Source organism: Elephas maximus, chromosome 14 (assembly GCF_024166365.1).
Source record: "Elephas maximus indicus isolate mEleMax1 chromosome 14, mEleMax1 primary haplotype, whole genome shotgun sequence".
NCBI lineage: Eukaryota > Metazoa > Chordata > Mammalia > Proboscidea > Elephantidae > Elephas > Elephas maximus.
Window position 1 is genome coordinate 9,037,649 of NC_064832.1, and position 15,758 is coordinate 9,053,406.

The window sequence follows — 15,758 nt, forward strand, 5'->3', positions numbered from 1 at the left end:
CTCAATATCTTCCTTCAAATAAAGAGAAAAGCTCTCTTTTCTGTCCTAGACATGTATAGAAGGCCATCATCTACGGAACATAATGTATCCAGTCAGCAATTTAGGCCTATTCGTCTGTAGAGAAAAGTCTTATTTATGGATTTAAGAACAATGACATTGAGTGCCAAAAACAATATAGTTAGCATCATAAGTGACTATTGACTACCACTTCTATACTAGTCTTTGAATAACAAAATGATTTTATTAAATTGCTTCTAGTTATTAAAACACCTAGATATTAAAATCATCTTCATATTTATACTAAAAAGACAAAATTATTTATTGTGGGAGGCTTAAACAGGGAAAAAAAATATTACTTAAGAATTTAAAAATTACCTGAATCCAAGACAAAGATCAAGTCAGAAAATAATTGATTTTGATTTGTTTTATTTTTCCTGTAGCTACAGTTTTTCTCCCAATTTGTTTAGAATTTTGAAATTACTAACTGTATCTTGAAGATATTTCAAAATGTTAAGTTTAAATGATTATGAGAAGACTAATGATTTGGAACCAGAAAAATACTAATTAGAGAAAATAAGTCAAAGGAACAATGGATCAGTACTGCATTGGAACTAAAGAATTAATGGCATATATTGGAGAAATTCAACTGTAGTTAAGGAAAATATGTAACTACCAATATTTCTATAAGTTTCATCAATTTTTTAAAAATTCATAAAATAAAAATTGTTGAACATACATTGTAAATTGACATTGGAAAAGCTGCCTAGATTTTATAAGGCTTTTTTTTTGCAGTAATTTATTAAACACACACAGAAGATACATAGAGAATGCTTTGGTTGACCTGCACTATAATTTTAGGTATCATCTGCCTTGTTAAACTGCAGCAAATATTTACACTTGTTTACATTTCTGGATATCAGATTTTTTTCCTGATGCAGCTTTAAGAAATTGTTTTTTCTGCTTTTGGAGTTGTTTCCTAATTTCAGTTTAATAGGTCTCAAAACTGAAATGAAGAACCAGTCAAGGGAGATAGAATTCATTCTCTTGGGACTCACAGATGACCCATAGTTACAAATTGTGATTTTTATATTTCTCTTTCTCAACTATATTTTGAGTGTGATGGGGAACTTATCCATCATCCTCCTCACCCTACTGCATCCTCACCTCAAGACTCTAATGTATTTCTTCCTACAAAATTTCTCCTTCTTAGAAATCTTATTGACAACAACTCTAGATTGTTGTCTAGATTCTTGACAACCATTGTGACTAAAAACAAAATCATTTCCTGCCATGGTTATGCATCTCAATTATTCTTTTACTTTTGTCAGGAGTTACAGAGTTGTACCTTCTGGCTGCCATGTCCCATGACCGCTATGCAGCCATCTGCAAACCCCTGCATTACTCAGTCATTATGAGAAGCAAAGTGTGCTACCAGCTTCTACTCAGTTCAGGGACAGCTGGCTTTCTGATTACTTTTCCACCGTTGGTCTTGGGACTAAAGCTGGAATTCTGTGCTTCCAAAGTAATTGATCATTTCATGTGTGACACTTCTCCTATCCTGCAGATTTCTTGCACAGACACTCACTTCCTACAAATGATTTCATTTGTTTCAGCAGTTATAACACTAGTGGCCACACTACTCTTAGTTATTCTTTCCTATATATCCTATACATATATAATCAAGACCATTCTAAAAATTCCCTCTGCTCGGAAAAGAACAAAAGCTTTTTCCACTTGTTCTTCCCACATTATTGTAGTTTCCCTTACTTATGGTAGCTGTGTCTCCATTTACATGAAGCCATCAGCAAAAGAAAGGGTGACTTTATCCAAGGGTGTAGCTGTTATCTGTACCTCAGTTGCCCCTTTACTCAATCCCTTCATTTGCAGTCTTAAGAACAAGCAAATGAAACAAGCTTTCAAGGATACACTCAAAAAAGTTTTCATTTTTTTCAAAAAATAAGGAAAAAAACTAAAATCTTGACAGAAACAGTGAATATATTTTTTGTTCCTTTTTCCATGTTTACTTAATTTGTCCTTTCAATAAGTTAAACTTCTTATAGCATTTAAACAAGTCTTTCAGCACAATACATTTCCCTACTTCATCTTTAATAGTTCTTGCAGTGTTAATATTAAGAGTTCCAACTTCAAATTTTCACAAATTTTAACTTTCTTTTAATCCCAAAGACATGCAACTTCAGGGTTGTGAAAAAAATTACTTCTGTATTAATTTCTCCTGTACAAATTTGCCTGGATGAGTGTAATTAGTTTATATGCACTTATTATAGGTATACCTTGTCTTATATACTACACTAGTTATAATTTTTGTCTTCTTTAGAATGATACAGCTTGCTATGGAGAGACAAAGAAACAGTTATCAAACAGTATGATTTCTCTTACAGTAAAGCTTTACACAAAATTGTGTTCTTATAGTAATGAAGGTTTAATTATTTCAGTGTATCAGAAATGGAGCTCAAAAAAGGGTAATTCTTATGACAGTTGTGATATATAGGAAAAAAAGAGTAAAATGGTGTTATAGGCATGTGTATAACAACATGCACAATGTTTGAGGCACTAGTCCCTAGTTCAAGTGTCACTAGCTTGATAATGGGAATGTAGGCTTTTAAGCCAGTCAGCCAGATATAAACCCAGGATAACATGTAAGCCTGGTCAAATTTTAAAACTTTGTTGCTAAGTTTCTCCATTTATGAAATAGATAGAATAATAGTCCTTACTTGTTTATTTTGAGAATGCAATGAGGCAGTATGTATAAAGCAATTTTAGATTAGAACCTGGCCCACAGTGAGTTATCAACAAGGGTTAGCTCCCCTTGGAGGGAAAGCTTGTCTCACTCGGGGTAGTATGTAATAAGGGAAGAAAAAGACGCAGCTTCAAATCATAAAAAGCTTTTATGACCTAAAATGTATTAGGACTTAATCTGATTGGTCTATAAACCTGAAAATTTAGTGTGAATACATTACCGAGATAAAAATTCCATGTGTCTGTACATAAAATAACTTTTTAAATCACATGGAATAGTTTAGAAACATGGACTGGAGATGATTCTGAGGCTGATTTTTCACAATGCGATCAGATTTTTATATTATAAAGATTGATCTGTTAAATGTGCGGAGAATGGTTTTTTAGATATTTGGAGTTAGGAAGACAGGAGAGAAGATCAACACTTTAAGCTAAATGAGATATTTTAAAGGTCAAAAACACAATAGTGACAGTAGCTTGCAAGCTCAGGGAGCAGACTCCAGAGATGTTTAGGGGAATGAACTGAGGTCAAACTGTTGAACATTTTCATGTCCGGGATAAGTGAAAGAAAGTTATTTTAAAAAAAGGAAAAAGAAAAGACTCTTCTTGGGCTCTCCCTGCTGTCCACTCTGTGCACAAGCACGGAAATGTCTGTCTTTTAAAAAAAAGAAGCTTTCTTAATATCTGTCAGATCAAAAAAAATCACCTATAAAACATATGGGGTTCTATATTGGATATAATTTTTCATCAGAGACATATAAGTGAAGAATTTACTGGGGTGATTGATGGCTGCTGCAGATTAAATTGCATCCGCCCCACCCAAAATGTGTGTCAACTTGGCTAGGCCATGATTGCTAGTAGCATATGATTGTTCACCATTTTGTCATCTGATGTGATTTTCCTATGTGTAGTAAATCCTGCCACTATGAAGTTAATGAGGCGGGATTAGAAGCAGTTACATAAATGAGGTAGGCTCAATCTACAGGATTAGATAGTATGTTGAGTCAATCTCTTTGGAAATATAAAAAGAGAAGCAAGCAGAGAGACAGGGGGACCTCATACCTCCAAGAAAAACCACCAAGAACATAGCACATCATTTGGGCCTGAGATCCCTAAACTGAGAAGCTCCTCGACCAGGGGAAAATTGAAAAAGACCTTCCTGCAGAACCGACAGAGAAAGAAAGCCTCCCCTGAAGCTGGCATCGTGAATTAGGACTTCTAGACCCCTAGACTGTGAGAGAATAAATTTCTCTTTGTTAAAGCCATCCACATGTGGTATTTCTGTTATAGCAGTGCTAGATAACTAAGACAATGACATGTCTATTATTTATGTGGCCTCGAATAGAAATCATTTAGTTTTTATTTGTGTTCAAATTTGTTTTACAATCTTTCAAAGCAACAATTTTTAGTCATTTACTTTTTCTTGGCAGAAAGAAGAGTGTTAGTTAGTTCACGTGATTATATTCATCGGCCTAAGAACTTTCACTCACGCAGTTTGTTTTTCAATATACTTTTTAAAAATTACTCGAGCCTTATCAGATAAATTATGGTCAAATATTTTTTCCATTCTATCCATTACATTTTCATTTTCTTGGTAGTGTCATTTAATGCACAAAACTTTTCATGAAATGGAGAAAAGAATACTTACTTTTAATGTACAAATATGTAATTTGTATGACAATTTTTTTACAAAGAATGAACAAGATCAAGATACACTGAACATTATTGAAATTAAGACATTATTCATCTGAATTAGTTGGCTTTATATTAAGATGTTAACTGTAATCTACAAGAAATCATTAAGAAAATAACTTGAAAGATATGCTGTAAAAGACACAATAAATAAATTTAAAGGTACACTAGGACTTACCAATTTAACACAACAGAAGCCAGCAATCCAGGAATAGACTAATAAAAAAGACATAAGTATATTTAAAAAAGGAAGACATAAGTCCTACTTTATCAGTAATTAAATTTAAACAGTGAAACAACTCAGTTGAAAGGCAGAGATTGGATTGGAAACATAGTCTAAAAAGAGAACATAACCCAAATATATGTCTGTCTATTTTTTTTTTATTATAGGCACTCTTTAGATTAAAAGACACAAATAGATTGAAAATAGGATTTAAAAGATAGGCCATGTATTCCGGATTGAAAGTGTCTCCGAAATATATATGTTGAAGTGCTAAAAATTGTACCTGGAAGTTGTGGCCTTGTTTGGGAAAATAGCACGCTATTCTTGGAAGATAAAAGAAAAACCTTCGCCATCCTGTTGATTATAACTCATAGTGACCATATAGGACAGAGTAGAACCACCCCATAGGGTTTCCAAAGAGCAGCTGATGATATTGTCACTTAAGCCATACCAGAGTAGGATAAGTCCTATTCCATTCTGAGTGGTATCTTAAAAGGAGATAACAGACAGGGAGATGGAAAGAAACACACAGAGTAAGACAGATGCCAGGTGATAATGGAGGCAGACACATCTATAAGCATCCATAAGCATGCCAAGAATTGCAAAGGGCTACAAGAAGCTACAAGGAGCCCTGATGGTGCAGTAGCTAATAGCTCAGCTCCTAATCGAAATGTCAGCAGTTGGAATCCACCAGCTGCTCTTTGAAAACCCCATGACAAAGTTCCGCTCTATCCCACAGGGTTGCTATGAGTTGGAATTGACCCAACGGCAACAGTTTCTTTTTTTAGCTGCAAGAAGCTGAGACAGGAAGGACCTTTCTGTAGAACAAACAGAGAGAGGGTTCATAGACCCATTAATGAATTTGGGCCTCTAGCCTTCAGAACTGAGACAATAAATTCTGTTCTTCAAAACCATTTACTTTGTAGTATTTTGTTATGGCAGCACTAGGAATCTAACATGCCAAGTGAGCAGTAGCCAAAAAAAAACAGCTGGGTTGCCTATAATAACACTTGACGTATTAGACTTTAAGACAAAAAAGTTACAGGATACAAATAATGTTTTATAATTATAAATTGTCAATCTATTGGGCAGAATAAACAATTATAAACATGTATTCACCTAACATTTCACAATAATAGAGACTTCAATAACTCATTTTCAATAATGGACATAAAACTAGGCAGTATACATGGGACATACTCCAGAGTGACCATATACCAGACTATAAAACAAACACACAAAAAAACCTAAATAATATAAAATAATTGAAATAATACAAAATATGTTCTTTGACCAAAATACAATTAAATTAGAAATCAACAATAGAAGAAAATATAAGAAAATCACAAATATATGTAAATTAAACAGTACACTCCTTAATAACAAATGAGCCAAAGAATAAATCACAAGGAGAGTTTAAAAATAATATTTTTAGATAAAAGGAAGTGAAAAACAGCATGCTAAAACATACGGATTGCAGCTTTAGAATCGTTTATAGAGAAATTAATAGCTCCAAGTGCCTATGTTAAAAAGGAAGACAGATCTCAAATCAATAAGCAAATGTTTTACCTTTGGAAACAAGAAAAAGAAGAGTAAAATGGCACAAAACAAACAAAAAAGAGAGTACATATTATATGATTTTATTCACATGAAATTCTAGTAAATGAAAACTAATTGTAGATCTATTGTTGCCTGTATAAATATAGATGTAGGTGTTAATATTGATGTAGACATATATATAAATATTTGACTTAATAACTATATATATTTTTTTGTGACATCAAAACGTTCACCAATGAGAGGACAATACAAGAGTCTCAAATCTTTGATTAAAATATATTTATTGAGTATAAATTATGTCACCTTTACCAGACACTAGAGATATAAATATAAAACAACCAAGGCCTGTTTCTTCCAGATTAGGTAGTAATTTAACAGAAACAGGTTTATGTACAAATAATTTCAGTAGAGTAAGCTAAGAGGACAAAGTTTTGGGAGAGCAAAGAGGAGATAGCACCTAATCTTGGCTTTACACAAAGGGAAGATTTTGAGGATTTTATTAAATTTAGACCAAACCTTAAAGAAAAGTATGGGTGTATATGTGTGTGTATTTGTGTGTATGTGTGCACGTCTGAAAATGCCTAGTGTTTACAGGAATAAATGAAAGATTTGATGATGTTAGCGCAAATGTTGAACAGGGCCTCGGTTCTGGGTTGCACAGGGTTAGTTTAAGAACAACAAAAAGGAGAAAACTGATCTCCCAGCACTTGTCCAAAATAATTTTCTACAATAATGGAAATGTTCTATAATCTGTGCTGCCTGATACATTAGCCACTAGACACATGTGGTTACTGATCATTTTAGATATGGCTAGTGTGACTAAGGAACTGAATTGCTATTTTATTTCATTCATATTTAAATTTAAATAACCACAAAAGTAACTTACTCCTGAGCAAGGCTGATACTTGGTTATTAGCTCAAATTCAAATAATATTACTGTTTTAAAGATGAAGCACAGGACATTCTGGAAACATGTAAGAGTTTGAGAGAATCCGAGAAGACTTCTCCAAGAGAGTACAATTAAAGTACAAATGAATTGAGGTACCAGAGATACCACCTTTAGCAGACAGAAGAACACATGTAAATGTCCTGAAGGAGAAGAGAAAGTGTCAGATTGTTAAAGAAACAAACAACGAAGAACGAGTATCTCAAAATGACAAAAGCGAGGGACATGCTCATCGATAGGCAGACTCAACATTGTGAAAATATCAATTCTACCCAAAGCAATCCACAAATACAAAGCAATTCTCATCCAAATACCAACAGCATTCTTCAAAGAGATGGAAAAACTAATCATTAACTTTATACAGAAATGAAAGAGGCCCCACATAAGTAAAGTACTATTGAAGAAGAATTCACTAGGAAGACCACTACCTGGCCTCAGAATCTACTGTACGGCTACGGTAATCAGAACAGCCTAGTACTGGTACAATGACAGCTACATTGACCGGTGGAACAGAATTGAGAACCCAGGTGTAAATCCATCCACCTACAATCACCTGATCTTGGAAAAGGGCTCAAAGTCCATCAAATGTGGAAAAGACAGTCTTTTTAACAAATTCTGCTGGCAAAACTGGATGTCCCTCTGCAAAAAAATGAAACAGGGCCCATACCTCACACTATACACAAAAACTAATTAAAAATGGATTAAACACCTAAATATAAAATCAAAAACCACAAAGATCATAGGAGAAAAATAGGATCAAGGCTAGAGGCCCTAATACATGTCATTAACAGGATAAAAACCATAACTAACAAGACACAAACTCTAGAATATAAGTTAGATTACTGGAACCTTCTAAAAATTAAACACTCATGCTCATCAAAAGACTTCACCAAAAGAATAAAAAAAGAACTTAGATTGGGAAAAATCTCTGCCTATGACAAATTCAACAGAAGTCTAATCTCTAAAATCTACAGGAAAATCCAATACCTCTACAACAAAAAGACAAATAATCCAATTAAAAAATGGACAAAGGAAATTAACAGACACTTCACCAAAGAAGGCACTCAAGTGACTAACAGACACATGAGGAAATGACCATGATCACCAGCCAATAGAGAATTGGAAATTGATACTACAATGAGATATCATTTCACCCCAACATTACTGCCGTAATAAATAAATAAATAAATAACAATGGTGAAGAATTTGTGGGGAGACAGGAACTCTTATGCACTACTGGTGGGAATGCAAAATGGTACGACCATTTTGGAAAACGATATGGCACTTCTTTAGAAAGCTAGAAAGAGAATACCATAAGATCCAGCAATCCCACTCCTAGAAATATATCTTAGAGAAATAAGAGCTGTCACATGAATAGACAAATGCATACCCATGTTCACTGCAGCATTTTTCACAATAGCAAAACGTTTGCTCATAAAATACTCTAGGGGATTAAATGAAATAAAAGGAAAAAAGAAAAAGAAATCTGTGGAGACTGGTGTTCCTGTCTACCAATTACGTACAAAAAAAAGGAGAGAGAATTGTCAATTCCTTTAAGTACAAAACTGAGGGGACATTCTCCCAAAAGATAACCAGAAATGATTTAAACTCTATATGTCAACAGCATTCTGGTATTCCACTCCCATGGGTCATAAATTGTTTAGAAATTTATCTATGTCTATATCTGAATTGTAATAAGAGAATTGTCCTTCACAGTTGCTCAGTAACTGGCTGCTCATCACTCGGACCCTATGTTAAATACATTTTGACATGGTGATATTTAAGTTACTTGGTGGTATGCAATCTACTCTCAACTCCCATGGGGCTGTTGAGGTCAGATGTTTAACTCGAAAAGGAACTTTTGTCTCCATTAGGCAATATATTAAGATTCTGTTACCTTCGTTGTTTCCCATCCCAATACTTGAGAAAAAAATATGTTGTTGTTGTTAGCTGCCATCGTCACTATGAGTCAGAATTGACTCGATGGCAATTTTTTTTTTTTTTTTAATAGTGATACCATGCACAAGAGGGCGAGAAGCTGCCCGGTCCTGTGCCTTCCTCACAATCATTGCCATGTTTGAGCTCATTGTTGTAGTCACTGTGTCAATCCATGTCTTTGAGGGTCTTCCTCTTTTTCACTGACCCTTTACTTTATCAAGCATAATGTCCTTCACCAGGGACTGATCCCTCCTGATAACATATCCAAAGCACGTGAAAGAAAGTCTCGGCACCCTTGCTTCAAAAAAGTATTCTGGCTGTACTTCTTCCAAGATAGATTTGTTCATTCTTCTGGCAGTCACTGGCATATTCAATATTCTTCCCCAACACCTAATTCATTGCCAAGCTTTCACATTCATATGAGGTCATTGAAAATACCATAGCTTTGGTCAGGCACACCTTGGTCTTCAAAGTGACATCTTTGCTTCTTAACACTTTAAGGAGGTCTTTTGTAGCAGATTTGCCCAGAGCAATACTGTTAAACATATAATATGAGATATTTCATTCTGAGATCATATTGTTTAGAAATTTATCTATGTCTGTATTTGAATACTAAGAGGATTGTCCTTCACAGTTGCTCAGTAACTGTGTATTCTGGCTGCTCATCACTCGGACTCCATGTTAACTCAATTTTGAGATGGTGATATTTAAGTTACATGGTGGTGTGCAATTTACTTCCAAATATATCTAAGTGTGGGGATGAGAATAGAAATTTTAAGAAAAGCTTTTTTATTTCCCTTCCACAGACATCTACGGTCAAGGGAAGTCATGGTCCTCATTTATCTTTGATGTAGCTTTTTCTTACTGGGTTGTTTAAGAAAATAATTTTCCTGGTCCCAGCTTGATATCTCTGCATGTGCATAACTAACCACTGTGCGTGGGACTTAATTTTGCTTCCTTTCCACATTGTGTGAGTAAAGTCGAATACCTATATCAACACCTTTTTTGTGTCTGTTACCTGTATTGACCTTTTTCAGAACTCATTCACAATATCTTTCTAGATAGTGCAGATTTCTCTTACTTTTCCAGTAGCTCAATCACTCATCTTACACCATATATATATATATATAACCAAATCAAACCAGTTGCCCGTGAGTCAATTCCAACTCATAGTGACCCTATAGAACAGAGTTGAATTGCCCCATAGTGTTTCTAAGGCTCTAAATCTTTGTGGAAGCAGACTGCCACACCTTTCTCCTGTGGAATAGGCATAGGCTAGTGAGTTCAAATTGCTTACCTTTTGATTAGCATCAGAGCACTTAACCACTGTGCCACCAGAACTCATATATAGGTGTGTATATATATATAAACCCAGCAGAGCTCATATATACATATATTTATGTACACACACACACACATACATATAAAATATATATATATATACCCACACAAAAATACAAGTATATTTTTTATTTCTTTCATCAATTTGAGGCTTTTTGTGCCAGAGATATATTTTTCAAATTACCTGCTGTCTCAGCTATCTAGTGCTGCTATAACAGAAGTACCACAAGTGGATGGATGGCTTTAACATAGAGAAATTTTTTCTCTCACAGCCAGAACAGAAGTACCACAAGTGGATGGATGGCTTTAACATAGAGAAATTTTTTCTCTCACAGCATAGCAGGCTAGAATTCTGAATTCAGGGTGCTAGCTCCAGGAGAAGGCCTTCTCCCTCTGTTGGCTCTGGGGGAAAGTCCTTGTCATCAATATTTCCCAGTCAAGAGATCCTAAGCACAGGGAATCCCGGTCCAAAGGATACTCTATTCTCCTGACTCTTGTTTATTGGCGGTATAATGTTCGCCTGTCTCTCTGCTTGCTTCTCTCTTTTATATCTCAAAAGAAGTTGACTTAAAACACAACCCAGTCTTGTAGATTGAGACCTTCCTCATTAACATAACTGCCACCAATCCTACCTCATTAACATCAAAGAGGTAGGGTTTACAGTGTGTAGGAAAATCACATCACTCGACAAAATGGTGGACCATCACACAATACTGGCAATCATGGTCTAGCCAAGTTGACACACATTTTTGGTGGACACAATTCAACCCATAGCATCTGTCGCATTTTAAGAAGTGAAAGACACTTCTCCTTCCTTAAGTTTTTAAGTCTAGATATTTTATTAAAAATATTATTATCTAGATGGTGCCCGGCCACAACCGATGACTGCCCTGACAGGGAGCACAACAGAGAACCCCTGAGGGAGCAGGAGAACAGTGGGATGCAGACCCCAAATTCTCATAAAAAGACCAGGATTGAGAGGAGGGCCAAGATGGAGGACTAGGTAGACGCTACCTCGGATCCCTCTTGCAACAAAGACTCAGAAAAACAAGTGAATTGATCACATACATAACAATCTACAATCCCTGAACAACAAACACAGATTTAGAGATGGAGAACGAACAAATACGGGGAAGCGGCGACTGTTTTCGGAGCCTGGAGCCAGCGTCCCAGTCAGGTAACCTTGGTGCCGGGCTTAGGTCTGGACCCAGGAGAGATGAACACAAAATCTGGTGATGGCGCAAACAAGGGGCCCAGCCCTACCCCCCTGAATTGACCCCGGGAGGGGGCCCAGCCGGTCCGCGTGGGCGGTGTGGTAACTCGGCTGGTGGGAGAAGTCCCCGGGAGGCAGTGACTGGTTTTGGAGCCAAGAGTGCAGCGTCCCAGCTGGGGAGCCTGGGCGCCAGGCTTTTGACTGGGCGTTGTCACAGCGCAAGCACAGGGCGCAGGCTTACTCCCCTGAACTAACCCCGGGAGGGGGCCCAGCCAGTCCTCGGGGGCGGCGTGGCGACGGGGCTGGCGGGACGAGAAGTCCCCGGGAGGCAACGACTGATTTTGGAGCCAGGAGTGCAGCGTCCCAGCAGGGGAACCTTGACGCTAGGCTTTGGACTGGCAGCGGAGGATCTGACCGCAGCTTTAGCGGGCCAGACCCTCGGGGGCAATCTCCACACAGCCAGCACACATAGGCGACACGCCCCTCAAGAATCTCAGATAAAATAGTCATTCCAAGCAAGATAAGCAACTTTGGCTATATTCTGGGGTGCTACTCTCCTGTTTCTCTGAACCCTCCCCCACCCTTCCCAGGTGGCTTCATTAACATTGGAATTTCCTGAGCCAGAGGGAGAATGGCTCCGGCTCCGCGGCGGCTTTGCTTTCCCCTTTTTTTTTGGTCTTTTCCTAACCCATTCTTCCGGCCTGGGAGAAGGAATCACAAAAAACCCAGGGACCAAAAATCCATCCCTAATTGGACTAAAAACACAGAACCAGCTACAGCCAAGCATATATGATCCAAATCTCGGACTTTCATCCTTACAGGAAACAAGGTGGTGGTTATAATCCAAAGGCAGTTCTGATAGGGATCTGACTGCATTTTTTTTTTAGCGGATTTTCTGGAAAAACAAGTTTCCCAGGTCTGATATCTCTGCTTATTCAACAGAGCCCTAACTGACCCACAACAAGGGAACTGAGGGCTGAAGCTCCCCCCAGACCACCTAGCCTCTTGCCTTAGGGGTCTAAGGAGGGTGACACCTACCAATCCGTAGAGGTACTTGTATTGGGGGCCTAAGGTACAGCTGCAGTGCCCTCCCACCAAGGTGCTATAGGAATAGAGACACACCTACCTCACTGACACTTGGGGGAAGCCTGTCAGCATCCTGCCCCCCGCGGATGGTGAACCCAAGCTGCTAATAGAATCTGGTGCACACAACTATCGCCACTACTTCTAGAGGTGGATAGGTGTTAGGGTGCAACACACACTTGATGACCCAAAATCAGATTCTACGCAAGAATAGTGAATAGACTCAGGCATATATATCTGGCAACAGCCCAAACCAGCTGGTAATAGGTCAAAAGTAAGTCAAGGGCTACAATAAACAAGACAGCACAATCTAGTAGCCCATCCGCGTATATTGAAAGAAAACAAAACAAGATAAGACTCAGTGAGCAATTATAGAATAAACCACTACTATATCTATTTTTTTTAATATCTTAGTGATGGCTCGGAGACAGCAGTCGATATCAAACCACATGAAGAAGCAGACCATGACAGCTTCTACAACCCCCCCCCAAAAAAGAATCAAAATCTTTGCCAAATGAAGATACAATCTTGGAATGATCAGATACAGAGTATAAAAAACTAATTTACAGAATGCTTCAAGACATCAGGGATGTCCTCAGAAATGAAAAAAGGCAAACTGCAGAAAAAGCCAAGGAACACACTGATAAAACAGTTGAAGAACTCACTATGTTCTTATAGTGGAAAAATTCATAAGTTGCAAGAATCCGTAGAGAGACAGCATGTAGAAATCCAAAAGATTAACAATGAAATTACAGAATTAGACAACGCAATAGGAAGTCAGAGGAGCAGACTCGAGCAATTCGAATGCAGACTGGGAAATCTGGAAGACCAGGGAATTAACACCAATATAGCTGAAAAAAAAATCAGATAAAAGAACTAAAAAAAATGAAGAAACCCTAAGAATCATGGGGGACTCTATCAAGAAGGATAACTTGTGTGTGATTGGAGTCCCAGAACAGGGAGGGAGGACAGAAAACACAGAGAAAATAGTTGAAGATCTGCTGACAGAAAACTTCCCTGACATCATGAAAGACGAAAGGATACCTATGCAAGATGCTCATTGAACCCCATTTAAGATTGATCCAAAAAGAAAAACACCAAGACATATTATCATCAAACTTGCCAAAACCAAAGATAAAGAGAAAATTTTAAAAGCAGCCGGGGAGAAAAGAAAGGTCTCCTTCAAGGGAGAATCAATAAGAATAAGTTCAGACTACTCAGCAGAAACCATGCAGGCAAGAAGGCAATGGGAGGACATATATAGAGCACTGAAGGAGAAAAACTGCCAGCCAAGGATCATATATCCAGCAAAACTCTCTCTGAAATATGAAGGCGAAATTAAGATATTTACAGATAAACTCAAGCTTAGAGAATTTGCAAAAACCAAACCAAAGCTACAAGAAATACTAAAGGATATTGTTTGGTCAGAAAACCAATAATATCAGATACCAACATAACACGAGGTCACAAAAAAGAACATCCTGATATCAACTCAAATAGGGAAATTACAAAAAAAAATTAAGATTAATTAAAAAAAATGCTCATAACAGGGAATCACTGAAGTCAAAATGTAAAAGATCACAATAATCAAAAAGAGGGACTAAATACAGGTGGCATAGAACTGCCATATGGAGAGTGATCCAAGGCGATATAAAACATTACAAGTTAGGTTTTTACTTAGAAGAATAGGGGTAAATATTAAGGTAACCACAAAGAGGTATAACGACTCCATAACTCAAGATAAAAGCCAAGAAAAACGTAACAACTCAACAAACATAAAGTCAAACACTATGAAAATGAGGATCTCACAATTTACTAAGAAAAACGTCTCAGCACAAAAAAGTATGTGGAAAAATGAAATTGTCAACAACACACATAAAAAGGCATCAAAATGACAACACTAAACACTTATTTATCTACAATTACACTGAATGTAAATGGACTAAATGCACCAATAAAGACAGTCTCGGACTGGATAAAGAAACACGATCCGTCTATATGCTGCCTACAAGAGACACACCTTAGACTTAGAGACACAAACAAACTAAAACTCAAAGGATGGAAAAAATATATCAAGCAAACAACAAGCAAAAAAGAAGAGGAGTAGCAATATTAATTTCTGACAAAATAGACTTTAGACTTAAATCCACCACAAAGGATAAAGAAGGACACTGCATAATGATAAAAGGGACAATTGATCAGGAAGACACAACCATATTAAATATTTATGCACCCAATGACAGGGCTGCAAGATACATAAATCAAATTTTAACAGAAATGAAAAGTGAGATAGACACCTCCACAACTATAGTAGGAGACTTCAACACACCACTTTCGGAGAAGGACAGGACATCCAGTAAGAAGCTCAATAGAGACACGGAAGATCTACTTACAACAATCAACCAACTTGACCTCATTGACTTATACAGATCTCTCCACCCAACTGCTGCAAAGTATACTTTTTTTTCTAGCGCACATGGAACATTCTCTAGAATAGACCACATATTAGGTCAAAAAACAAACCTTTGCAGAATCCAAAACACCGAAATATTACAAAGCATCTTCTCAGACCACTAGGCAATAAAACTAGAAATCAATAACAGAAAAACTAGGGAAAAGAAATCAAATACTTGGAAACTGAACAATACCCTCCTGAAAAAAGACTGGTTTATAGAAGACATTAAGGAGGGAATAAGGAAATTCATAGAATGCAATGAGAATGAAAATACTTCCTATCAAAACCTCTGGGACACAGCAAAAGCAGTGCTCAGAGGCCAATTTATATCGATAAATGCACACATACAAAAAGAAGAAAGAGCCAAAATCAGAGAACTGTCCCGACAACTTGAACAAATAGAAAGTGAGCAACAAAAGAATCCATCAGGCACCAGAAGAAAACAAATAATAAAAATTAGAGCTGAACTAAATGAATTAGAGAACAGAAAAACAATTGAAAGAATTAACAAAGCCAAAAGCTGGTTCTTTGAAAAAATTAACAAAATTGA

General features: G+C 36.8%; 1 pseudogene; it reads left to right on the forward strand.

The window, feature by feature from the left end:
• Nucleotides 1-1,008: 1,008 nt before the first annotated feature.
• Nucleotides 1,009-1,960, forward strand: LOC126058418 (olfactory receptor 6C6-like; annotated as a pseudogene).
• The last annotated feature ends 13,798 nt before the right edge of the window (nt 1,961-15,758 follow it).